The sequence below is a fragment of the Budorcas taxicolor genome, chromosome 15 (genome assembly GCF_023091745.1).
Source record: "Budorcas taxicolor isolate Tak-1 chromosome 15, Takin1.1, whole genome shotgun sequence".
NCBI lineage: Eukaryota > Metazoa > Chordata > Mammalia > Artiodactyla > Bovidae > Budorcas > Budorcas taxicolor.
The window spans coordinates 72,867,171-72,891,730 of record NC_068924.1 but is presented as its reverse complement, the minus strand read 5'-3'; the positions used below and the strand labels follow the sequence as shown (position 1 = coordinate 72,891,730).

Below are 24,560 nucleotides of genomic sequence, written 5' to 3'. Positions count from 1 at the left end.
GTTCAAGGAGCCAGCCTGGGTCCAACCCAGCCAGGTCAACCCACCCAGGCACCAAATATCTAGTTAGTTCTCCAGCTGCTTCTCATCTCACTGTTTTCCTTTCTCCCCTGGCTGTTTCTAGAAAGATACCTGGGAAGAGAAGTGATTAGTGTCCAGGCTTTGCAGTCAAGACAGACTTGGATACAAAGGTTTGCCCTGTTTCCATCAGGTTACCTGGGGCAACTTGGCTGCCTTCTCTGTGCCTCTGTTTGCTTGTCTGTATAATGGGCTTACCACACTACCATCCACAGTGTTGTAGGGAGGACTACATGAGGTCATGAGTATACAGCTCTTAGCCCAGGACCTGGCAAAGGCAGCTATCAGTTGACTCTGCCCAGGATGAAAAAAAGGCAGAGGTACCAAGGCAGTTGACTCTCCTGGGGCCAGACGGGCTCTCCCACTCGAAAAACCACCCTCTTCCCCACACCCGGGGCACCTGGCTCCCATCTCCTCTCGGAGGTGGAGGAGTAGGGGATGGAACTGGCACTGGTTGAGGAACCACTGTGCGTCCTGCACTGAGTTCGTCTCATCTGCTTTCTACAGATGAGGAAACCAAGGAAATCCCGTGGTATGAAGGAGTTTTCCCCAGAGCTTACGGCGCCTGTGGGGAAGCAGGACCGTGTTCTCGTGCTTTTATTCAGGGCTCTCCCCTACCCACTTGGCTCCTCGAGCCCCCCGTGAAATAGCGGGGAGTATCAGTCCTACTCCACAGGCACGAACCGAGGCCCAGGCAAGTCTCCCAGCTGGCCGGGAGCAGTGAATGGGGCTGGGATGGACCCAGCGGTGCCAGTCTGGCAAGGTTCAGCTCATAGGAGCCCCTGGAGGGGCCAGGGCTGGTGTCCATGAGTGCAGTGTGCAGCCCCCGCCCCTGGACAGCCACAGCCCTGCGCGATGCACCTGCTCGGAGGGCCTGGAGGAGCAGCGCCTGCGTATCCAGGCAACAGGTGCATCCTTGGTTCTCTCCAAGTCACAGGGCTGCACATCAGGACAGTGCTCCTGCAGACCTCCCAGAGGGCTCATTTTCAGCTTTCCGGAAGGAAATAGACCCTAAAGAATCCAGACTCCTTGAATCCCCCAGGCTTCTGGAGGCAGAGGGCTTCTAGCCACATCTCCTTAGGTGTTCCACCCGTTTAACTCTTGTAAAGGGCTTCCTAGGTGGCGGTAGTGTTAAAGAATCCACTTGCCAATGCAGGAGACATAAGAGATACGGGTTCTATCCCTGGGTTGGGAAGATTCCCACTCCAGTATTCTTGCCTGGAGAATCCCATGGACAGAGAACCTGGCAGGCTACAGTCTATAGGGTCACACAGAGTTGGACACGTCTGAAGTGACTTGGCACAAGTCTTGTAAATGCATATCCAGGTATAGATCTTTCCATGTTTCCTTTCCCCCCCATCAAAAATTTGCCTACCCTGAGTCTGCATATTCTTCTTTCTGAAAACATAAAGAGTAAGGCTAGGGGACGCCAGAGACGACACACAATCCTCGGGGTTGTCACAGAATCCCCAGGGTTCAAAACATCTGGAACCCACAGAAGCTGCCACAGTGATCTTGGGAGTGTCCAGATCCCTGGGCTACGACACTGTGCTGACCACACAGGTCCCCTGAGCGCCAGAAAAAATTGAGGGGCTACCATATAGTTCCCTGAACCAGTATGGAACCTCCAGGTTTCAATGGGTGAGGGGATGCCACTGGACTGCTCCAGGATGCCTAGGCGATATCAGAGACCCTGGGCTACCAAAGAACCACTGGAATATCTTAGAATGGAAATGCTCAGCTTATGGATCTTCCAACAACCCACAGCTGCACACTCTCATTCCCAGCTCTGTATTCAGGATATGTTCTTTCTGACCTCAGTTTAAATGTTTCTTCTTCCAGGAAGCCCTCCCTGGTGTCTCCCTGGGCCTTGCAAGGTACCACAGCACAGACGTGATGTTATGAGCTCCATGACAGCTCCCTGGGTTTGCCCCAGTAGAGCACTCGGCACACAGTACTGCCACTACCTGCCCTCGGGTCTGTCTCCTCCACCAGCCTGTGAATTCCCGGAGTTCTGCGACTGAGTTCTCGGCATGGTCAGATTACCCTTAACGAATCTGTCATTATTATTGTTTAGTTGCTAAGTCATGCCCCGACTCTTTTGCGACCCCATGAACTCTAGCCCGCCAGGCTCCTCTGTCCATGGAATTTCCCAGGCAAGAATACTGGAGTGGGTTGCCATTTCCTTCTCCAGGGGATCTTCCCAACCCAGGGATTGAACCTGTGTCTCCTGCATTGGCAGGCAGATTCTTTACCACTGCGCCACCCAGGAAGCTTAATAAATACTATTCAAATAAATAATGGCATCAATTCTATTCACCTACTGGGCACTTGATGGCTGTGTGACCTGGGGCCAGTCACTTCGCCTCTCTGTGGCTCCGTCTCTTCACTGCACAATTGGGATACTAAGAAAATCTATCTCACAAGGCTGACATGAAGTTTATATCCGCTCTATAAAACACTTCGATGGAGCCTGGGATAGAAGCATGTTATAAATAGATGCTGCTTTTTTTTTCTCTTTTAAACCTTTTTTATGGTGATAACCACCCACTCCAGTATTCTTGCCTGGAGAATTCCCATGGACAGGGGAGCCTGGCAAGCTACAGTCCATAGAGTCGCAAAGAGTCAGACATGACTGAGTGACTAAGCATAGCACACACAGCACATGGTGATAACATTTGAGATTTACTCTCTTAAAAACTTCCAAGTATACAATAGAGTATGGCTACCTATAGTCACCATGTTGCTCATTACATCTGTTGAGTTCAATAATCTTGCAGGAAGTTTGTATCCTTTAACCAACACCTCCTCATTTTCCCGAACCACCACTACCAATCTGATCTCTAGTTCCAGGCGTTCAGCTACACTAGATTCCCTGTATCAGTGAGATCGCACACTATTTGTCTTTCTGACTCATTTCCCTTAGCATAATGCCTTCAAGGTTCATCCATGTTGTTCCAATGTTGAGATTTCCTTCTTTTTGTGGCTGAATATAGATATCTATTATTATTGTGTCTACTTATTAGGTTTTCACGGGGTCTAGACTCACAGCAAGAATAGCAGATTCTCCCATTCCCTGTGTTTAATGCTAACAGCATCAATAGCAGTGTCCACAAACATATCCCTTAACACATGCCAGGTACTGCTCTTAACGCTCTACACACATTTGCCCAATTGATCTCATAGCAACCCTCTGAGGTTGGTGCTTGTTATGGACTGAATTGTGTTCTTTCAAATTCATATGTTGCAGTCTTAATTCCCCCAGTGTGACTCTATTTAGAGACATAGCCCTTAGGGAGGTGATTAAGGTTAAATGAGGTCATAAGGGTGGGGCCCTCATCCAACAGAATTAGTGTCTCTATAAGAAGGGAAGAGACCCCAGAGACCTCTCTCTCTCTTTCCGGGCACCCACAGAGCAAAGGCCACGTGAGGGCACAGTCTATAAGCCAGGAGGAGAGGCCTCAGCATAAATCGAACTTCCTGGCATCTTGATCTTGGACTTCTTGATCCTCTGGGACTGTGAGAAAACAAATGTCTTCTGTTTAAGCCCCCAGACTGTTCTATTCTGTTATGGCTGCTCTAGCTGACTAATATAATGTAACGTTATTCTTAATCTCACTTGATGCATGGACAGTGAGGCTTGGTGAACTTAAGGGGCTTGCCCCAAGGTCATACCTGGTGAGTGGCAAAGCTGGGCTGTGAACCAGGCATTGGCTACCAAGTCCACACTCTACCTGAACCTGCCTCCAAGTTCAAGGGCAGGGGCTGGGCATCCCAGAAGTAGGTGGCTAGGCCCGAGCAGCATGGATAGTCTATATCAAGGAGCATGGGTGGAGGAACGGGGCACATTTCGGCCAAGACTTTCAGGCTGTTTCCAAGACCTGCCTGCTATGCCCAGCATCTGAAGGCTGGTGGTAGGGAGAGGGGCTGACCGCATCCTGTGTGACTACAAGCTGGCTGTGGCTACAGGGAATCGTCTTCAGCCTGGCCTAGAGCCAGAGCAGTTCTACAGTGGAAAAGGTTCCCAGGTCGGGTGGTAAGCTCCCTGTCCCTGAAGGTATTCAAGCACTGCTGTTGGACCTCTATTTGCTAGTGATGTTTGGGGAAGAATAAACAGCAAGAAGATATTTTCATACAATATGAACAGCAAGAGTAGATATTTTCAATAGTTCTCTCCAGCCTCAAGCAGCTGTGAAATATTAGAAGGGACAGCAGTTTTAAGAGTCCCTGGAAAAAAAAACTTCCTGACCAGCTCTGCCTGTTAATTCTTGCTCATTTTCCAAGTCCCAACTCAGATATCACCTCCTCCAAGAAGTCTTCCTTAACTCCTTCTCCCTCCGACCTCCTCATGTCCAGGTTGGTGGCATGGGAGGGTCCTACTGGGCCTTCATAGGTGGCGCTAGTGGTAAAGAACCTGCCTCCCAATGCAGGAGATGAAAGAGACTTGGCTTCAATCCCTGGGTCAAGAAAGCTTCCTCAAGGAGGGCATGGCAACCCACTCCAGTATTCTTGGCTGAAGACTCTCATGGACAAAATAGCCTGGCAGGCTACAGTCCATGGGGTTGCCAAGAATCAGACACAACTGAAGCGGCTTAGCATGCCCGCACGCATGAGTCTAATGGGCAAAACTAGAAATGACATGGGACAGATATAGGGAGACAAAGTTCATCTTGATACAGTGATACGGTGAAGTCAGAGAGGCCTAGGGTTTAAATCCTGGTATCTGCCACTTCCTGCCTTTGGGGAAGTGCCTCAATCCCTCTGAACTACTATTTCCTCAGCTGTAAAATGATTTCATCTCAGAGGATGAAACCAAAGATGAAAGATATCAATAATATCTGGCTATACAATATGGTGTATGGGCCACTGGCACTAGGCCTGTGATCAGGATATGCAAATTTCCTTCAGTCTCTGGGAAGGCAGTAAGGTGGCGGAGGTAGTAAGCTGTCTGGCACTGGGTGTATTCAAGCAGATGTCAGAGTCTGAGTGTAGGATCGGGGTCGGAGGACTTCTTGTTTGCACTGAAATAAAGACTACTCAGCAGTGTCCTTATGAGTTCTTACAACTCTCTAAAATCACACTTACGACTTGGCCTTGGCCGGCTATGGAAAGAGTGGACATGGTCTCCACCCACCTCCACCAGGCTATGAAAAACAGGAGTCCACACAATGCATGATTCCCTTTATAAAAAATGTCCAGAAAAGGCAAAATTTACAGAGACAGAGGGTAGATTGGTTGTTGCCTGGGGCAGGGGGCGGGAACAGGGACTGACAGAAAATAGGAACCAGGTTTCTTTTGGAGGGTGATGGAAATATTCTAAAATTAGATTGTAGTGATGGCTACACAACTTCATAAATTTACTACAAATCATTGAATCATACCCTAAAAGTGAGAGGATTTTATGGTGCATAAATTTTGCCTCTATAAAGCTGTTAAAAACAAAACCAAAACAGTCATCAATAACACAGGATTCCAGAGGAACCAGTGGTGTGGTGGAGGGTGATGTCCACGCCCCCCAGGAAACACGGTGGTAGCAGGTTGAGGTCAGAGGTCAGGAGCCCTGAGGTCACCTCCCGTCTCCTCCACCTGTGGCTTCGCTTGAGTACTTCCTTGTTATCTTTTGCTGTGTAAAATGCGAGGAAATGAAACAGACCCACTGGCCAACCTCATTAAAAACCTGCAGAGACCCTCAGGCGATGTGAGGAGGTGGGTCTGCAGAAGGTTGAAGGAATCCAGAGTTCTGTAGGAGACTGGCCTCCCGGAAGACTTCAGAGACCAGTGCTGTGTGGCAGCTCAGAGCATCTTGTGGTTCTGGGTCTCTGAGTTAGGATAAAAGCCAAGGACTTGGCCTTGCCTTGTCTTAAGGCACTGCTGGGTCCACTTGAGGGAGGAGAAGATGCAACCCGTTATCTGCTGAGCACCTACTATATGCTGGGGAGGGTGGGCATTCACCCTGGTGATGTGACTGGCTGGGGACCTGCAGACCCACAGCGAAGTCTTATCTGGGCACCAAACCTATGCACTGTGGACAGATCTGACTTGCTTATGGTTGTAAAGCTGTCTAGTTTAAATATAAGTGAGAAGTCAGTATTTATCAAACCTTGGCTTCCCAGGTGGCTCAGTGGTAAAGAATCCACCTGCCAGTCCAGGAGACACAGGCTCAATCTCCGGGTCGGGAAGATCCCCTGGAGGAGGAAATGGCAACCCACTCCAGTATTCTTGTCTGGGAAATCCCCTGGACAGAGGAGCCTGGTGGGCTACAGTCCATGGGGTTGCAAAAGAGCTGGACACAACTGAGCAGCTACACAGCAATACTTATCAGGCCCATTTAACATAAAAGGAAACCAGAGCTATGGAAGCTCCATCACTTGCCTGAGACTGCACAGGAAGTGGCGGAAGTAAGACCTGAGCCCAAGATCTTTGTCCAGCAGGAGAGTAACTTTCAAAGCAATCTGAATGAAAGCAGATTCTTGGTTATTAGTGAGCTCCCCATCACTAGAGGTATGTAAGCAGAGGCTTAACCTCAAGAAGTCAAAACAGATGACCTTGGAAGCCCTCCTAGCCCACTTAGCTTGCGAATCCACAAATCCGTGCTGGTCAGTTTCCTTGAGAGATAAAACTGGACTGAGAGGAAAGTAGAAGAGCCTGGGCCATTTCTGAACCCCTGAGGGAGGGGGAGGGGGTGTAGAGGGCAGGGCCTGGCTGGTATGTCCTCGGCTGGAACCATAGCTCCTCTGAGCTCCTGCTGCCCTCCAATGCTGATTGCTGTTTGGGGCTAACATGACACTCGAATACACTGGCTGGACTGGGGCGAGCGTCACCGGGCTCCAGGCAACAGCACTTCATCCTAAACTAGCCCTGGGAGTGAGGGCAGAAAGAGCAGGAGCTGCCATCCCAAGGCTGCTGCCCAGCCGGGCGAAAGGGTCCTGTCTGGCCCTCTAGCCAGAGACCTGCTTCATAGCTGCCCCACCTCTGCCCTACAGGGGCACTCGGATCTGGCCTCCCTGAGGACTCAGCAGTCTCCCAGCTCTGGACTCAACACAGGATGAGCTCAGCAGAGGCCCCTTCCCAGTCAGGAGCCCCAGGCCTGGGAGAGGCCCTGGCTCTCTTTCAAGTGCCGGCCTAGCCCTGGAAGACAGCGAGGGAGGCTGGGCCTCAGAGGAGGGGGCTGGGCTGGGGGCTTCCTCTGCCTCCTCCTCTTCAGGGGGCTCCCCAAGCCAGCACTGAGGTTGGGAAGGCCAGGGGCCCTCTGGACACACACCGGCATCCATTTCAGGGCCCTCCAGCCTCCTCAGCCTCTACCCTGCTCCACCCTCAGAGGGGATCTCCGTTCGCTCTTCCCTCTCTTGGTGCCTCCCTCTGGGCCTAGATCCCAGATGTACAGAAGGCACTTCAGTCTTTTCTGCTCAGTTGTTAAGGAATCCACCTGCAATATAGGTTCGATTCCTGGGTCGAGAAGATCCCCTGGAGAAGGGATAGGCTACCCGCTCCAGTATTCTTGGGCTTCCCTTGTGGCTCAGCTGGTGAAGAATCTGCCTGGAATGTGGGAGACCTGGGTTTGTTCCCTGGGTTGGGAAGATCCCTTGGAGAAAGGAGAGGCTACCCACTCCAGTATTCTGGCCTGGAGAATTCCATGGACTGTATAGCCCATGGGGCCGCAAAGAGTCGGAGGAAACTGAGCGCCTTTCACTCTCACTTTCACCCCAGAAACAGTGACTGGAGACGGGATGGGAGGCATGAACGCACAGACTAATCGCAGTCCAAGACAGTTACAGCAGCCTTTCAATGTCCTAAGTCAGACAGGGACAAAGATGGTTACCTGGGCTCTTGTACTCTCCTGAGAGAATGTTCTAGCAATGGAGCCGGGCTCCTCCACGACTCAGGGCAGCCCAGCCCCACACTGGCTCCTTCTCTTCATCCGCTGCAGGCTCAGCCATGCCCTCCAGAAGACAGCCTGCCCCCTGCTGTGATCCAGGAGCCCCAGGCAACCATCTGTCTTCCTCACCATCCTTCCTCTGCATAAACCCTTCCTTGGCTCCCAGGCACTCCTGGGGAAAAGCCCAAACTCAGAGCACAAGATGCCTATTGATAGTGCCCTCCCCTCCCCCACACCCAGCAGCACCCCTCGTAGCTCCTTGAATGCTGGGCCTCTATCACGCCCCAGGGACTTTGCAAGGGCTGATCCTTCAGCCAGGAATCCACTCCCCTCCCCTAAGTCACACACAGATGTCTTTGTCCACCTTTAAGTCATTCATAATCCAAGCCTTCCCCAGGAACTGCCCCTTCCCCAGCATGGGCTCCTTCACCCCCTCTAAGTGTGACTGCACCACAGTGTATTAGAGCTTGGCTGCCGGCCTATTGTTCTCAAACTTGATCTTGCATCAGAGTCCTCTGGAAGGCAGCAGAGAACACACACAGGTGAGAGCAGACTGTCAGAAGGTAGACAGGAACGAGCAAGAGTCTTGCTAGGAACATGGAAGCATGGGCTGGACCAAGCCCTGGGGCACGGTGACAAAAGAGGGCCTGGCCACACGGCCAGACTTGTGTCTACGAGCCTCCCACCTCAAGCTTCGTAGGAATGTGACCCCTCAGGCTACCGCCCCAGGACTCCAGGACACAACACTGGAGACCCTCAAGGCTCAGAGCAAACTGGAGCCAAGGACACGCAGGCTGCCCTGGCTCCAACAGGACCACTGGCACTGACCGCAGCACTTTGGGCCCCGATGGCCATTTGATGCAATGGCCAACTGTCCACTGTCCCCTTCTGACTGTCTATCTGCCCTTAAGGCAGAAAAAAAAGGAGAAAATTCCCAGGCTTGGGAAGCTCTGCATTCTAAGAGAATATTGCTGGGGAAGGGGAGGGAAAGAGCTGGAAGGTGGCAGACAGTGGATGGGGGGTACTGGCTTTTATATTCAAATCTTTTCACTTGAATTTTTAAGGAGCATGTATTACTTCTAAAGCAATAACCTTCAAAAATAATTTTTGTCTTAACAATGCAAAGCACTCTGCAAAAATGTGTTCAGAAGGGAGAAGTCTATGCCACAATAGCTTAAGGATGAAGCTTACATCGTCATCCTCTCTTGAGCATCTACCATGAGCCCAGAGCGCTACTCCACGTTGTAACACCCATTATTTAATCTAATGCTCATCACAGCACTACAAGTTGGAAGATATTAATATTATCATTTTCTAGATAAGAAACAGAATTTGATTCAAGCTAAATAACATGCCCGAGATTACCCTCCCTTGGAGCAGGGGTCTGAACTCTCGCGTGTCTGACAGACAGATGTAAGGTCTGACAGATCTCAGGTTTCGTCTTTAGATCAGTGTACACGCCACGCTGCCTCCTGCAACTGAAGCTGAAAGACTGGCAGGCCCCCAAAGCCATTTATTTTGTGTTTACTCCACTACTTGAAAACCACTGGTTTTGCACAGGAACCCAAATCAAATTGTCAAAGAAAAGCAAAGCCAGGACCTGGTATCACCAAATCACCTTGGAAATTTGGGCCGAGGCGAGGAAAGTGTGTGTGAATCCACTGTGATCCACCCATCCGTCCAACCACTCCCCAACCCCTGACTGAAGCCTGGCATGCCTGGCTGGCTCTGTGCTAGTCGCTGGGGACCAGAGAGCGTGAGATGCCCTCAGCTACCAGCAGAGGATCGGGTGAGCACAAGGCAGACAGGAGCCCTTAGCACCCTCCAACTTGCCAGCTTTGTGTCCTCCAGAAGGACCCTGAACCCTGCAATCTGGGACCCAAACAAGCATTACAGGCAGTGAGAGGAGAACACAGCCCTGTAACCCAGGCCCGCTGCCGGCCTTTCTCTCCCAAATGCCTTCCTGTGCATAATGCCAAGCTTGGTCTTGGCAATCCAGTCCATGCATACACCAGACCAGCTGGATGTGGCGGATTCCGTGGCGTCTCATCCATCAGCCCCAAGACGGAAAGGAAGGAGGCATGTAAAGCTCCAGGAACCGCAGGAGGCAGGATGGGATTTCTCCCCGGGTTCCAACCTGCAGACTTGAGTGCATTTATGCTGCCATGAGCTCCTCTGGCCAGTGGTATCGACGGGGCCAGCTGGAGGGCAGAGACTGCCCCAAGCACAGTCTGAGCTGCTGAGAGCAGGCAGCGTGGGTGCCCCATTCAACAAGATCAACAGGATCCCACGCGCCTCTCAGAGACCCCGGAACACGGCATGTTTGATGGATGAATGAATGAATGTGATTTTGAGGAAGGCAGCTATGTACCCGTTTGGAGATAGGAGAGGTGTGACTGTTGACCCCACCACTCAGTTTTTGGGAACATGGACATAGGCTGCCTTTCAGGCACCTATACAAAGAGTCTGTTGAGGATTCCTCCCACAGAGTTATACAGCTGAAAATATAAATAATGTTAACACCAATAGCATCAGTGCTACATTATGAGTACTGAGCTCCGGCAGGTGTGCTATCAAGCACATTATCTCACTTAGTTATTTCATTGCATCTTCACATCAGTCCTGTGAGATACAGAGTATTATTAGCCCCAATTTGTAGATGAGCAAACTGAGGCTCAGAGGGCCAAGCCTGTACCAGTTGCAGAGTTGGGGTCTGCAGCCAGAATATTATTCTGACTCAGAATAAAAGTTTAAAGCTGGAAGGGGCCTCACCCCTCATGTTACAAAGCAAAACTACAGCAGGGAGGCTGAGGTCCTCAGTAGCACAGCTGGGCCAAGAACTTGAGAGTGCCTCTACCTTCAGCAGCCACTAGGCTGGCTGCTTGCTGTCCCTGATCATGGTTCCGAAGTTCTGCAAAGAACCTTGAGATGGGAAGATTAATTATTCTTGGTCGGTGTGCAGCACTGTCTCTTCTAAAGGGCCCCTCCAAAACTCCCTCTCTTGGACATGGAAGGGAAAAGGAGAAAACAGAAGAGCCACTCAGCTCCAAACCCAGCCTGTGGTTTAAGGCGGCCTTGCGCGGCCAGGCCTGGAGGACTGCACAGAAGAAGCTGACTGCCCTCACCTCACTTCCTGCCTGGTACAGTCTTCCCAGCTGCAGAGCTCCTGCCTGCAGGCTTCAGCTCTCACTGTTCTTTCTCCTAGAAAGCCCTCCCCCCGACGTCTTCACCTGTCCCATGTCCTACCCAGTTTTCAAAGCCCAGATCAAATACACTGCTTTCCCCTTATTTCCCACCGCTATCACCACCCAGCAGAGTCTGCCTGAACTCATCTTTGAACCTCCTAGCCTTCCTTCATATTTCTGCTCCAAACCCTCCCATTCTCCACCTCAAATGACAGGACTTACTTCCATGTCTATCTCCCTTATTACCAGGTGGCTCGGGGCAGGGCCCCCAGCGCTGGCTGGGAGTGGAGAGGTTGGTCTACTCTTGACTCGTGCACACCCCTGGCCGTGTTTGCATACAGTTCTCTAACCTTCCTTCCTCTTCAGGGCCCATCGCCAGCTTCATCTTAAACTCTCAGTCCTAGAGGGTGAGGACCAAATCATTCCAGTGCAGCATCAGTCATAAGTGGGGGCTTTAAAAAATAATGTGGAAGATAATTGTGACAAACATCCGCCAAGTCCAACTACAGTTTGGCATTGAATGAGACACTATATGAGGGGTTGGGGGCAAAAAACCCAGAGGAAAGATCCTGCCCTCAGTGGATCTCACAGAGGAGATGGGAGGGATCCTTGAGGGCAGGGACCTTTTGACTTTGCCCACTCCTAATCCCCAGCAAATAAACAGTGTCTGGAACCCAGTAGGAGCTCAAAAGAGAACGGCTGTAGAAATGAATTAATACATATTGACCCAAGAGCAGTGAGCATCCCATATAAGGCAGGGTGGTGCTGAACGCTGAGTCGGTCTGTGCGGTGAGTCAGAGCTGCAGAATTCACAGGGGAAGGAGATGGAGAGAGAGAGAGAGAGAGACACGGGTACAGGGCCAGGAGGTTTGTGGTTGACCGAAATCAACGAAGGGCAGATCTTAAAAAGCACTTGGCCGCAGTTGCCTGGGAGGCAGCATCAAACACTGTGGTTTTCCATCTTTTTTCTGCAGAGCAATCTTTTTTCAAATGAAATCATACACCGTACCATAAATGCATAACAGAGCTTCCACGGTGGACGTCAGCTGGGGCTACGAGGCTGACCTGCAAACCCAGGGACTCCTGGGGCCCCTCCAGCTCAACCAGTGACCTCCTCCTCTCCTCTCCCATCCCTCTGAGAGGCCCCAGGGAGGAGGTGGTTGAGGGGAGGGCTGTGGGCCCTCTCTGGGCTGTCATAGGCCAGGTCTTCTGGGAGGCCATTTAGGGTAAATAAATGCTAAAGTGGGCTTCCTGGTGGCTCAGCCATAAAGAATCTGCCTGCAATGCAGGAGATACGGGTTCGATCCCTGGGTTGGGAAGATCCCTTGGAGGAGGGCACGGCAACCCAGTCCAATATTCTGGCTGGAGAATCCCATGGACACAGGAGCCTGGTGGGCTACAGTTCATAGGGTCACACAGAGTCAGACACGACAGAAGCGACTTAGCATGCACACACACAAATGCTAAAGTGGCTCAAGAAACTTCCCCCAGCAATGAGGGAGTGGGGGTGGTGAAAAGAAAGCAAAAGGCCCTCCCAGCAAGGGAAGGGCAACCCAAAGCCTCCAGGTAAGTGGTAGCTGTTGTGACTCAGCTGGTCAAGAATCCACCTGGAATGCAGGAGATCTGGGTTCTATCCCTGGGTTGGGAAGATGCCCTGGAGAAGGGAAAGGCTACCCACTCCAGTATTCTGGCCTGGAGAATTCCATGGACTGACTATAGTTCATGGTGTCACAAAGAGTCGAATAGGACTGAGTAACTTTCACTTTCAAGTGGTAGCTGAAATAGTGGTGGTTACTAGGGAACACAAGGACTCAATTTAGGACGTGTTTGCTTTCTGGACTATGCTTTCGGAAACTGAAGCGCCACCTGCAGAGTGTGTGTGTGTGTGTGTGTGTGTGTGTGTGTGTGTGTGAGGCTTTCAGATACCAGATCCACTGAAACCGAATGCATTTGTCAGAGAGAAGCTACCTGGGTGCTGTAAGCCACAGGAAGAGTCCGTTTAGGACAAACCAGCCCCCACCCCCTGCCACGGCACCAGTAGGGAGTACCTGTTGCTGTATCTGCTCAACATCCCTTCCTCCTTTTTCTGAAAATAGCACCCAGGTTTCCCCTTTGGGGTACCACCCCTCTCACACTTTCAGGCTGAATCCTTCCACTCACAACACACACACACACACACACACACCTCCAAACACAGACCACTCAACACTGACCTAGTCTGGTCAATGAGCACATTCTCTCCTTCAGTGATTGGTCAGAGGTGGTCATGTGACCCAAGACTAGCCAATAAGCTTCGACTCTGGGACTTTCTGTATTCCCTGCAGCCGACCTTCACTTCTGGCCCGTCACTGGTTCTTCTGACCTGGGCAGCAGCTCTAGCCTTCCCCTCAGACCCAAGGACCACGCACAGGCCAGTAGCCTGTGGGGCTTACCCGTACCCGAGCGTTCCCAGCTGTCTGGCCCCACCTAGGGTTGTGTTTGGCTGATCTAGTGAGATCCCTCCAACCTGGGCTCTAGTTCACTCCTGGAAAATAGAAGCTCTCCTTCCATTGGGTTTGCAATGAATAGGATATCAGCCTGGAGCTGCTGGCCGCTGCCCTATGCCACGTGGGGAGTGCTTACTAGGGGCTGAATCCCACAAGGAAGGAAGCAGAAGGCACAGACCTGGGCATCTCTTGAAACTTGGACACCAATAAACAGGCCCCAGATTGCCACAATATTGGAAAACAAAACAAACAAATGAAAAATGAATGCGTTGCGTATCTTCTTGCTTTATCAGGTTTGAAATGAGCGTTGGCTCCCAGATGATGCAGCCTCTGACCTCAGTTCAGGCTTTGCCTGGCTTCCCTGGTGGCTCAGAACGTAAAGAATCTGTCTGATAATGCAGGACACCCGGATTCAATCTCTGGGTTGGGAAGGTCCCCTGGAGAAGGAAATGGCAACCCACTCCAGTATTCTTGTCTGGAGAGTTCCATGGACAGAGGAGCCTGGGCGGGCTCTAGTCCATGGAGCTGCAAGGAGTCGGACACGACTGAGAAACTAATACTTCACTGATCACCCCACCCCACCCCACCACTCTGTGTCCGCTGCCCCACCTAGGGGTCTCGTTTGCGTGATCTAATGAGACCCCTCCAACCTGGACTCAGATCCATTCACTCCGCCCCATCCCTCCTTGTTCTGTTCACTGAACTTCAGTTCTGCTGCAAGAAACAGATACCGCACAGTGAATGAGGGCCCTCCTGAGCTCGGGGTGGGAGGAGTCACCCTGTGGTTTTGATCTATGCCTCAAAGAGACCCGCTGGGGGCAGAGGCAGTGGGGTACGACTGGGCTCAGTTGGTGGGGACAGTTCCTCGATCTTTTACCTGCTGTATCATCTTGGGCAAGCTGCTCTCTCTCTTGCAGGATCCTCAACTTCAAGTGGGGGTCATGAACTACATGCCTGACAGAAGGACAAAAATCTACAAACTGACAGCACCAGTTGGTGGTGATGAGATGGCGCAAAAGGAACTCTCACTCGTTGCTGGTGGGCATGCAAAGGGAAACAGCCGCTTTGGAAGACAGCTTGCAGTTCCTTAAACAGCTAGATGTACTCTTACCAAATAATTCAGCAAGCATGCTCCTACATATCCACCCAACTGACTGCAAAGTTATGTCCACACAAAAACCTGCACATGAATGTTTATAGTAGTGTTATTCATAATCACCCCAAACTGGTAATAACCAAAATTTCTTTCAACAGATGAATGGATAAACAAATTGTGGTGCCTTCTGTGGAATATTATTTAGTGACAAAAATGAATGAGCCACCAAGTCATGAAAAGCCATGGAGGAATGCATACTGCAAAGTGAAGGAAGCCAGTCTGATAATGGTACCTACTGTATGATTCCATTGCATGATGTTCTGGAAACGGCACAAAGAAGGCAGTAAAAGGACCGCTGGTTTCTGGGGGTGAGGAAGAAGGCATGGAGGGTGAAGAAAGGGGGATCATATCATCTGGCAAGGCAGAGGGTCCCTCAGTACCCACTGCCCCTCCTTTCTTTTTATTTATTTTTATTTTTTACTTTATTTTGCTTTATAATACTATATTGGTTTTGCCATATATTGACATGAATCTGCCACGGGTGTACGTGAGTTCCCAATCCTGAACCCCCCTCCCACTTCCTACCCCATATCATCTCTCTGGATCTTCCCCGTGCACCAGCCCCAAGCATCCTGTATCCTGTATCGATCATAGACTGGCGATTCGTTTCTTACATGATAGTATACATGTTTCAATGCCATTCTCCCAAATCATCCCACCCTCTCCCTCTCCCACAGAGTCCAAAAGTCCGTTCCCCCTCCTTTCTTTTTAATAGAATTATAACTGGACAGATAATCCCCCAGAATAAAGACTCTAACTCCCAGCCTCCCTTGCAGCTAATTGTGCCACAGGACTCCATTCCGGCCAATGGGACCTGAGAGGAAGTGATGCGCGCACCCTCTTAAAGGAAGGGGCACCGTCTCGTTTCCCGATCTCTTCCTTCTTGACAACCAGAATGGAGAGACTGTCATGGGCCCTCGCGGGTCATGTAGACAAGTGATGGATACAACCACAGGACAAAAGGAACTCGGGTCCCTAATGTTTTTGTGTCAAAGGATCTCTTTAGCTTAGAAATTTCCTTAGAGAAAAATCAACCTGTCTCTTTCTTAAGGAACTTTAGTTTGCATTTTTATCACATACAACCAAGTGATTATCCTTATAAATGCAAGGACCTTCAAGAATTGTCCTGAGGATTCTGCATAATATAGGGAAAACAGCTTCACTCACTCAATCATTCATTCAGCAAATAACAGCCAGTTTACTCTGCCGGCTTCCCTGACGGCACAGGCGGTAAAGTGTCTGCCCAAAGTGCAGGAGACCTGGGTTCGATCCCTGGGTTGAGAAGACCCCCTGGAGAAGGAAATGGCAACCCATCCAGTACTCTTGCCTGGGAAATCCCATGGATGGAGGAGCCTGGTAGGCTACAGTCCATGGGGTCGCAAAGAGTCGGACACGACTAAGCGACTTCACTTTCACTTTCTTACTCTGCTGGGATCTGGGGGTTCAACTAGGAACGAGACAGACAAAATCCCCTGTCCTCTGGAGTCCATATTCTATTGCAGGAGACAGACAAGGACTCAACATGAGGATGAGTTAATTACAGATTGTCACAAATGCAGTGATGCTATTAGTAACAGCTAGTGCTTTCTGTGTTCTAAGCTTACTACATGTCCTGTTCTAAGGGCTTTTCATATATTACTTCATTTTATCTTCACCAGAAACCCAAGAGAGGGGTGCTCTTGCTTTCTCATTTGACTGAGGAGGAAGCAAAGTCACAGAAAGGTTGAGAAACCTGCCCAAGGTCACACAGCTAGTAACTGGTGATTCAGGATTGGAACCCAACTCTGTTCGATTTTAAAGCCTTAACCACTGGGCTCTCCTGCTAACAAAGGGAATACAAGATACAGTGATAAAGAATGATTAGGGTGTCCTCCAACGGCTGCTGTTAGCAGCAGCAAAAGCTGCTGAACACCCTGAGCTTCCTTACCTGGGTAGCCGGAGTTGATAAGTCTGGAAAAAGATTGTGCCCACGTTTTTAGGAATTCAAATGCAAAGGGTTCACGTTGCTTTGATGACAGTGTCAGAAGTTCTGGTCCCTGCAAGCCCCGGCTGCCAAGGAGATGCCTACCTATGACAGACAAGCAGAACCAGTCATGACTGCTAGCGGGGGACCCCATCAGCTCACACTGCCCAAGGTCTGTGTTTAAAATGCACTCCAGGCCCTGAGGAGAGAGTGAGAAGGGTGGCTGGCAGGTGGAAGCCTGGGCCTGGGCCTCAGGACTGGGGAGTCACCCTCTAGGTCCCAGCTGAACTTGCCTGCAAACAATTCCAAGACACAAAGATGTGCATACGCCTGTGTGTATACGTCCTGAATAGAAATATGCAAGCGTCACGCCCACTGTGTCTAGCACGGCGCCCTTTGCAGAGCGGGAGGCTTGATGAATGTCTCCTGATTTGCTTTGATGTGAAACATCATTTTATATGTCTGAGTGAGTGGGAGGAAACTGAGAGTTCACGCACATTGGTGGAGAGAGTTTTTTCCTCGTGTGAAAATACACTCCTGGGATGCTCCATCCAGCCAGACCAATGGCCTCGTTTTACCAATGAGGAGACCACCCCTCCCCCCACCCAGAGAGGGGCAGCAACTTGCCCAAAGTCACAGAGCAAGTTGGTGGCAGAGTGAAGCCGAAACTGCAGGTTTCACCTAACCCATGGCTGGGTGCCCTCTCCCGGGCCATGCCCTCCCTTGTGGTTGTCAGACGGGCACCCGCTGGAGCAGCGTGGGCTCTGCTCCCAGCCTGACAGATGAATGCTGCTCACAGGCCTGAACGGAGAGTGGTTCTCTGGCTGCGTCCAAGCCTGGACAAGCTATGGGAGCTAGTGCTCATGGTGGCTGGGAGCTTGGGCTTGCAGGCAAATGGACCTCCATCACATGTCGGGGCAACCTCTTTCCAGGAGTGAGAGACCCCGGGGGAATCAGGCATCCTCTTAGAGCATCAGCCTCCTAGTCTGCAGAACGAGAAAACAAGTAGCATCTCTCTTGAAGGATTGCAGGGAGTGAAAACGACTCTCCTAAGTCTGTGGGGCCACGGCAGAGCATCTGGCTCATAGCCATCACCCCAAAAAGCTAGGGAGGTGACCCAGAGCAGGGTCTGTGAGAGTCGGAGCATTGGACTTGGGAGGTGCCTTGTGCCCTTGGCGAGTCTTTAGACAAAAAAAATCTCCTGATGTTGCCAGATTCATGTTCTCAGCTCCCACTGTCCATCCCTGTCTCCCCCTTCACAGCCCAGTGTGGGGCCCGAGCCCAGTGTACCTGCCTCTCCCTGTTGGCTGCAACTCCCCACCTACCCACTGGCTCCCCACACCCCAGCCCACATTTCACCAGCTAGCAAAATGCAAATGTCATTAGCACGCTGCAAGCTGGTGAGCTAATGTCACCAGACGGCACATGAGAACTGGGGTGGGCTGGAGGGTGGGGGGCGAATTCCCCAGGAGGGGTGGTGTTCTCAGCTTTTCCCAATAAGGGTATGATGGAGAGCTAAATGAATGGCTGCAGGAAAGAGGTGACCGTGGAGACCGTTCTGGCAGCCTCTCTGCAGCTGTGGCTTTCTCCAGGTTCACCATGGCCGCCTGTGGCCCCTGCTTCAACCCCCATCTGGATGATGGATGTGTCTCGGCCTCTCTGGGCCTCCATCTCCTCCCCCAACTGATAAAGAAGCTCATAGGCGGGACACTCAATCTCCACCCTCTCATTTCCATCCCAGCCCGCGCTCCCTAAAACCTGATGAGAGAAGTAAGCCACCCCCTCAATTAACATGGCAGTGGGGGGGAGGCGTCCTCCCTCCCAGGAGGAGGTGGCGGCATTGGACCCCTTGGATCCGCAGGCAGGAGTTCTGGGTTCCAGCCCCAATATGGAGCTAACTTGCCCTGAGCACTCAGGCACATCCTCCCCTTCGTAGGATTCTTAGCTTCTGTAGTTGTGAAAGAGGGTGTCAGACTCACCACCAGTCCCAGCAATCTCTCCAAGTCAGCTCTAACCACCACCACCCACCCCACCTCAAGCAACTCACAGGCAGAGATGCCAATGTAAGTTTCCTTCTCTCTCTCTTTTTGTTTTGGCCATGCTGCACACTTGCGGAATCTTAATTCCTTGACCAGGGATCAAACTTCCCCTTGCCCTCTGCAGGGGAAGTTCAGAGTCTCAAATCCTGGAGCACCGTGGAAGCCCGAGGCGCCTCCTCCTCTAATGCCCTTATCTGGAGGCGAGGGCAGGTGTGTGTGTGTGTGTGTGTGTGTGTGTGTGTGTATGAGGGCAGGGCATGAGCGAAGGCATGGGGAGACCCAGCAGGGGGGAAGGACTTGGAGCCAAAGCTGCCCATGAGGTGGTTGGAAAATGAGATGGAAGAGTCCTGTGGTCAGTGCTTTCCACACATGTTCCCCTTTAATCCTAACATTGCTAGCTTTCCCAATTTATTGATGAGAAACTGAGGCTCAGAGAGGTTAAATAATGGGCAGAGTCACAGCACCAATTGCATTTGAACTTCAGAGCTGATTTAAGAGCAGAAGCTCTTGACTGCTGTGGGAAGCTGCTGTCTAGACTGTTTAAAATAGAAGGACCACTAGAGAAATTCAGAGCCTTTGTGTCATATAACACATGCAAGGTGGGGGGAGTTGCCTGTGTGAACGTGTGGACATTGTAAATGTGGGTGGGTCACTGCTGAATAAAGTTGCTGCCCGAAGCCGGGGTCCAGAAACGCCAAATGGAGAGGACATGGCCAAGTGGCCAACGGGGCTGGGGAGTGGGCAGGCAGAGGGCCCGGGCCACCCCACGGTGGCCCCCGAAGCCTTGCTCTGCTGGCTACGAGTTGGGCCTGTGCTCACAGGTCCCGCCATGCGGCCTGGCCCGCACCACTTACCCCGGATCCCATGCTCCCCTGACTGCTGCCCAGGAGGGTGGCATGTCTTGCCCTTGGCCTCTTTCTTGCTCACTCTCCTCCATGGCCCCTGGGGTTGCCTGCCCCAACTGGGGACAGATCCTGCAGACAGAGCCTGGTAGACACCTGGGGCTGCTGCCAGCGAGCGGGGAAGCCAGCAGGTGAGTGGCACCGTGCACCCACTGGGGACCAGCAGGCCTGGACTCCAGCCACCAGCCACTGGCTGTGTGATCGCGGCTGCAGCCCGCCTCTCTGAGCTCAGGGACCCCCTCCTTAGCTGCTAAGATGACCGCCTAAGGGCAAAACTTGCAAACCATAACGTTCTGAGCCCACAGAGAGGGCTGTGGTGGCCAAGGCAACCCAGGAAGTAGTAGAGAGTTCCCGAGGGAGCAATGACTGGGAATCCAGCCAAGGCCTTTATGTTAAGGCCCCCTGCCCCTCTCCTGGGCCTCAGTCTCCCCATCCATAAAGCAGAGGGTCTTCAGGCTCGGGTACGGAGTAGTGCTCGGCCCCTCCATGTCTACTGTTCTTCACCATGATTCGCTGTTAAGGTCACGGCGGGATTTCACTTGTCAGAAACCAGCGGGCTCTTCATGCAGCAGTAAGCTGAGTAACTGCGGGCCGAGATGGGGAAGTTTCGACGGGTGGAGAGAGGTTTCATGGTTGCACGTTCAAGTCACTGACCAAGAAGGAATGACTGAGCAGACAGAAGGAAGCATGCAGGAACAGAGAGAAGCAGAGCTGCTGGAAGCTGATAGAACTGGGACAAACTCTCACCAAGTTTGCACTGGGCTGGCCCTGAATGAGAAGACACAAGGCGTTCTATTTCCTGGAGACCTCAAGGGACAGGAGCACTAATGGTGAGCATTAATGGAGCACCTGCTGTGTACTGGGACTCTGGGGGTGCCAGGTGAGGTACCCATGAGCGAATCATGGTGACGAACTCTGCCTTAAAGAGAGCTCCTGTTACAGGGAAGAGTGACCATGCCCAGGTCTCCATACTTCAAAGTGGCTTCAGGGGGCTCATCACTTTGCTTTCAGTTCAGAAGAAGGAGGGGCCCCTTCCTGCTTGGGCCCCAGGGAAGCCTTCCTGGAGGAGGAGGCAGATTTGAATGCATGGAGATGAGGGCACGGTGGACAAAGGGACCGGGGTGAACAAAGGCAGGGAGGTGCTCAAGTGTGCAGTGGGTATTCAGGACTAGAGGCAAGGCTATCCATAGGGGTAGAATGAGAAATGAGACAGGAAGGGGCTGGATGATTTAGGTCCTTGAATGCAGGACCAAGGACGATGAACTCTATTCAAAGGCAGTGGGGAGCCACTGAAGTCATGAACAGGAACATGCTTTAGGAGACTGAAAAGAGCAAGGAGACCAGGCAAGTGGACACAGACAGTGAGAGGATGGGAGGAGGAAGGGCAGGGCCTGATGGTGGGGATTGGTGGGGAGGGAGGTGGGTGAAGGATTGATGGAGGCGAGGGGAAGGTGGGGGGATACTGAAACCGGCGGGTTGTGGGGAGGCGACACAGGTGTGTGCAGGGAGATGATGGTTGGATTAGGACATGTTGGGTTTGCATCCCAGCTCTGGCGCTATCCCCATGCCTTCTCTCAGGCAAGTCAGTTTACCTCTCTGGGCCTCAGGTGCCTCCCCTCTAAATTGAAAAAAATAGAGAGATGTGGAATCCAACCAGAGAATCTATGAGAGGTATTCTGAACAAAGTAAGTGACTGTTGTAGGCTTGCTTTCTAAAAAGTAAGCATTTATTGCTTTTATTAATTAGTGGTGACCGTCCCCTACTACAAATGAAGACACTGCAGTTCAAGGTCAAAGGAGTGGCTGGAATTGGCAGTGTTGGGCCTCCAATCACAGGAGAAGCAAATTATGAGCAAATAAATGTGGGATGACTCAGAGAAGAGTCTTGATTTTAAAATATTGCTAAAGAAAAGGGCTGTTTTATGACTTTTGTGCCGTGTGCTTATTAAACCCAAGCTATAAATGTGAACTAATAAGTAAAATGAGTTAAGTTAATGAAAAAAATCAACCTTCAGAACAGATCCATATTACCTAATGGCAGTCCATAAACATAAACATAAAATTTTTAAATACAAGAATGAATTGCAGTGCCCAGCAGCTCAAGGAATCTGCAGTTTCTCTGCCTTAAAAATAAAAGCTATTGATTTTAGCTTGGGTTCTCATTGCTCATGAGTGAGCCTTTGAGAAGTCATAAAGGAAGGAATTATTTCCAACTGTTTACCCACTAAGGATCATATGTATTGAATTTAAATTGTCTCTGATTCCTAATTAGTACAAACCAAATTAGAATCCGAGTACGGCAGATCTGGAAAGGCCCCTGGAGACATGTAAGCTCAGTGTTCTTTGTGTTATAGGCCTGGAACCAGAGGGACAGAGAAGGAGAACTAGTTGCCCAAGACCACATAGCAGGTCGGGGTAGGAGGGTCCAGGCTAGAACCCCGGGCTCCGGGCACCCGGGTCAGCACCCCTTTCTGGTCTATGCATCGTCTGGGATCAGATTATTAAATCCAGGGTGTGCAAGGCTGTTACCTGGGCCTTCATCCTGGTGATCCTGTAAGAAGAACTTTCTCCTAGCTCTGGGGAAAAGTAATCTGCTCAAGAAAGGACCCTCAAAGCCCAACTCATCCAATACTGATAGCAAAGGGTGTTCTAAGACCCTCTGCACATTGCTATGTATGGAACCCTTGAGTCCCTGTGCCCACCCTGCTAGCCAGGCAGCTCAGCCACGAAAGAGACACACGGGGAGCCTGGGCTTCTGTTCTGAGAGTGGCTGCAGGTTGGCACAGCCCAGGCCCAGGTCAGTTCCTCCCCGTGTTCCAGTGAGCAGGGGGCACAAAAGCCTATTGTGTGGTGAGGAGGGGAGGGGTCACTTAACTCTGCCAGGCTCTCCCTCCCTTTCTCTCTCTCTCACACACACACACCCACACACACACCCACAGGGACGAAGGAGTTTTGTATGTGGCCCAGGCACGCATGCGTGCACGCATGTATGTTAAGCTTCAGCCCACACTCGATTATGAAGCAGATGTTTAATTACTACCTGAGTGTTATTAATCAACACGATTAATACACAACCCATACCACATAATTACTTTGCAATTACACCGAAACGAAATATTTTATTGCTGAGGGTTTGATAATTAGCCGGCCTCGCCAAAGGACAGGTATGACGGGCAGCGATTTTTCTTCTCTCCTTCCTTTTCCTTCCTCCCCTGCCCTCTCATTAATATTCTGGACCGATGTCCCCACCAAGCAGAGCGAGGAGCCCAGGCAGGCTCCCGGCCTCTTCCCTGCAGTGATGTTTCTGCACTGACACTGGTTTTAATGTGATCCTCATTCGTCCTGTGGAGAAGGAAATGACAACCCACTCCAATACTCTTGCCTAGAGAATCCCGTGGGCAGAGGAGCCTGGTGGGCTGCTGTACATGGGGTCGCACAGAGTCAGACACGACTGAGGCGACTTAGCAGCAGCAGCAGCATTCGTCCTGGTCCTCTCTGCTCAGCTCTCCAGCTTGGAAATCCATGTCTTTTGCAGAAACGAAGCTGGCCTCCCACTGGCCTGTGGATTGAGAGGCAGCGGCCGGCAGGGGTTACATGGGGGTGCTCTGCAGGCAGCTGCCTAGAGCCGAGTCTCAACTCTACCAGTTACTCACTGTGACACCTCTGTCGGGTCAACCATGCCTCAGTTTCCCCAGGTGCAAGATGGAAATGGAACAGTCATTACTTCAGAGGGGTCTTGTATTGCATGTGATGGAAAACATCAAGCATCTAGTACAGAGCCTGGCACAGAGTCACACTCCAGTAATATCTATTATAACTACTGCTGTTATTGTTTGGGCTTCCCTGCTGGCTCAGATGGTAAACAATCCACTTGCAATGCAGGAGACAAGTGTTCAAGCCCTGGGTCGGGAAGGTCCCCTGGAGAAGGGACTGGCTAACCATTCCAGTATTCTTGCCTGGAGAATTCCATGGACAGAGGAACCTGGCGGGCTATAATCCATGGGGTCACAAGAGTCGGACACGATTGAACTACTAACACATAGCTATTATTTACCCAGAAATGGCCTCTCCAGGATTCCTCCCAATCAGAGAGGCTCCTAAACATTCAGGTTTTTGGATTTCACTCTCAATCCTTCACTTAGAGCTCGGTCCCGTCTATTAGGAAACATGTTCCCACCTTGCCCTTTCCTTCTACTGGCCACCTCCATGGGCCCCACTTCCCAAATCCAAGCCTTTACCCTTTCTCTCCTGGTCCACGGCCATTAACCTCCACGCCATCTGCTGCCCTCCCCCTGTTCCATCCTCCACTGGGCAGGGAGACAGGTCCTCAGGGAGCAGAGCTTGGACCATGCCACTCCCCTGCTCAATGACCGTCTGTAACTCACTATTGCCTAAGCCACCTGCCCTCGCTGGATGGTCACCAATGCTCCAAATCCCATCATTGCTTGGTTGCATGAGCACCTAAGCTTTTGAGGATGAATGAAGGACTGAATGTCTTGCAAGATTTGACAGACATTCACACCCACCAAGCTGGGATGCCCCAGAACGTTTTATGAGCCTGCATATCTCCATGGACTTCGGTTTATCTTGGAATCTGGGGTTTATTCCTCACTAGTTATTTCCCCTCCCCTCTCCTCCCACAAAAATCTTCAAACCAGTTGCATTTAAGAAGGATTCAGGGCTTCTCTGGAGACCCAGCGGTTAAGACTCTGGGCTTCCACCGCAGATGGCGCGGGTTCAATCCCTGGTTGGGAAACTAAGATCCTGCATACCACGCAGTGTGGAAAAAGGAAAAACAAGCAAACAAAACCCCCGAAACAAATAAAAACAACCACATCCATAAAGAAAAAATAAATAAAAATAAAAATCCATATTTTCA

The 24,560-nt window shown here is 51.1% G+C and overlaps 1 protein-coding gene across 4 annotated transcripts in view; it reads right to left on the bottom strand.

The window, feature by feature from the left end:
• The window catches only part of TSPAN18 (tetraspanin 18), a 204,050-nt gene that overhangs the window by 52,434 nt on the left and 127,056 nt on the right, over positions 1 to 24,560 (bottom strand). Inside the window, exon 1 of one of the 4 annotated variants that reach the window (XM_052652652.1) lies at positions 16,706 to 16,818. The exons of the other annotated variants lie outside the window; for them this stretch is intronic. The gene's annotated coding sequence lies outside the window, so the exon portion shown is untranslated. Of the gene's footprint in view, positions 1 to 16,705; positions 16,819 to 24,560 lie in introns of those variants that run through there. 4 annotated transcript variants of the gene reach the window in all.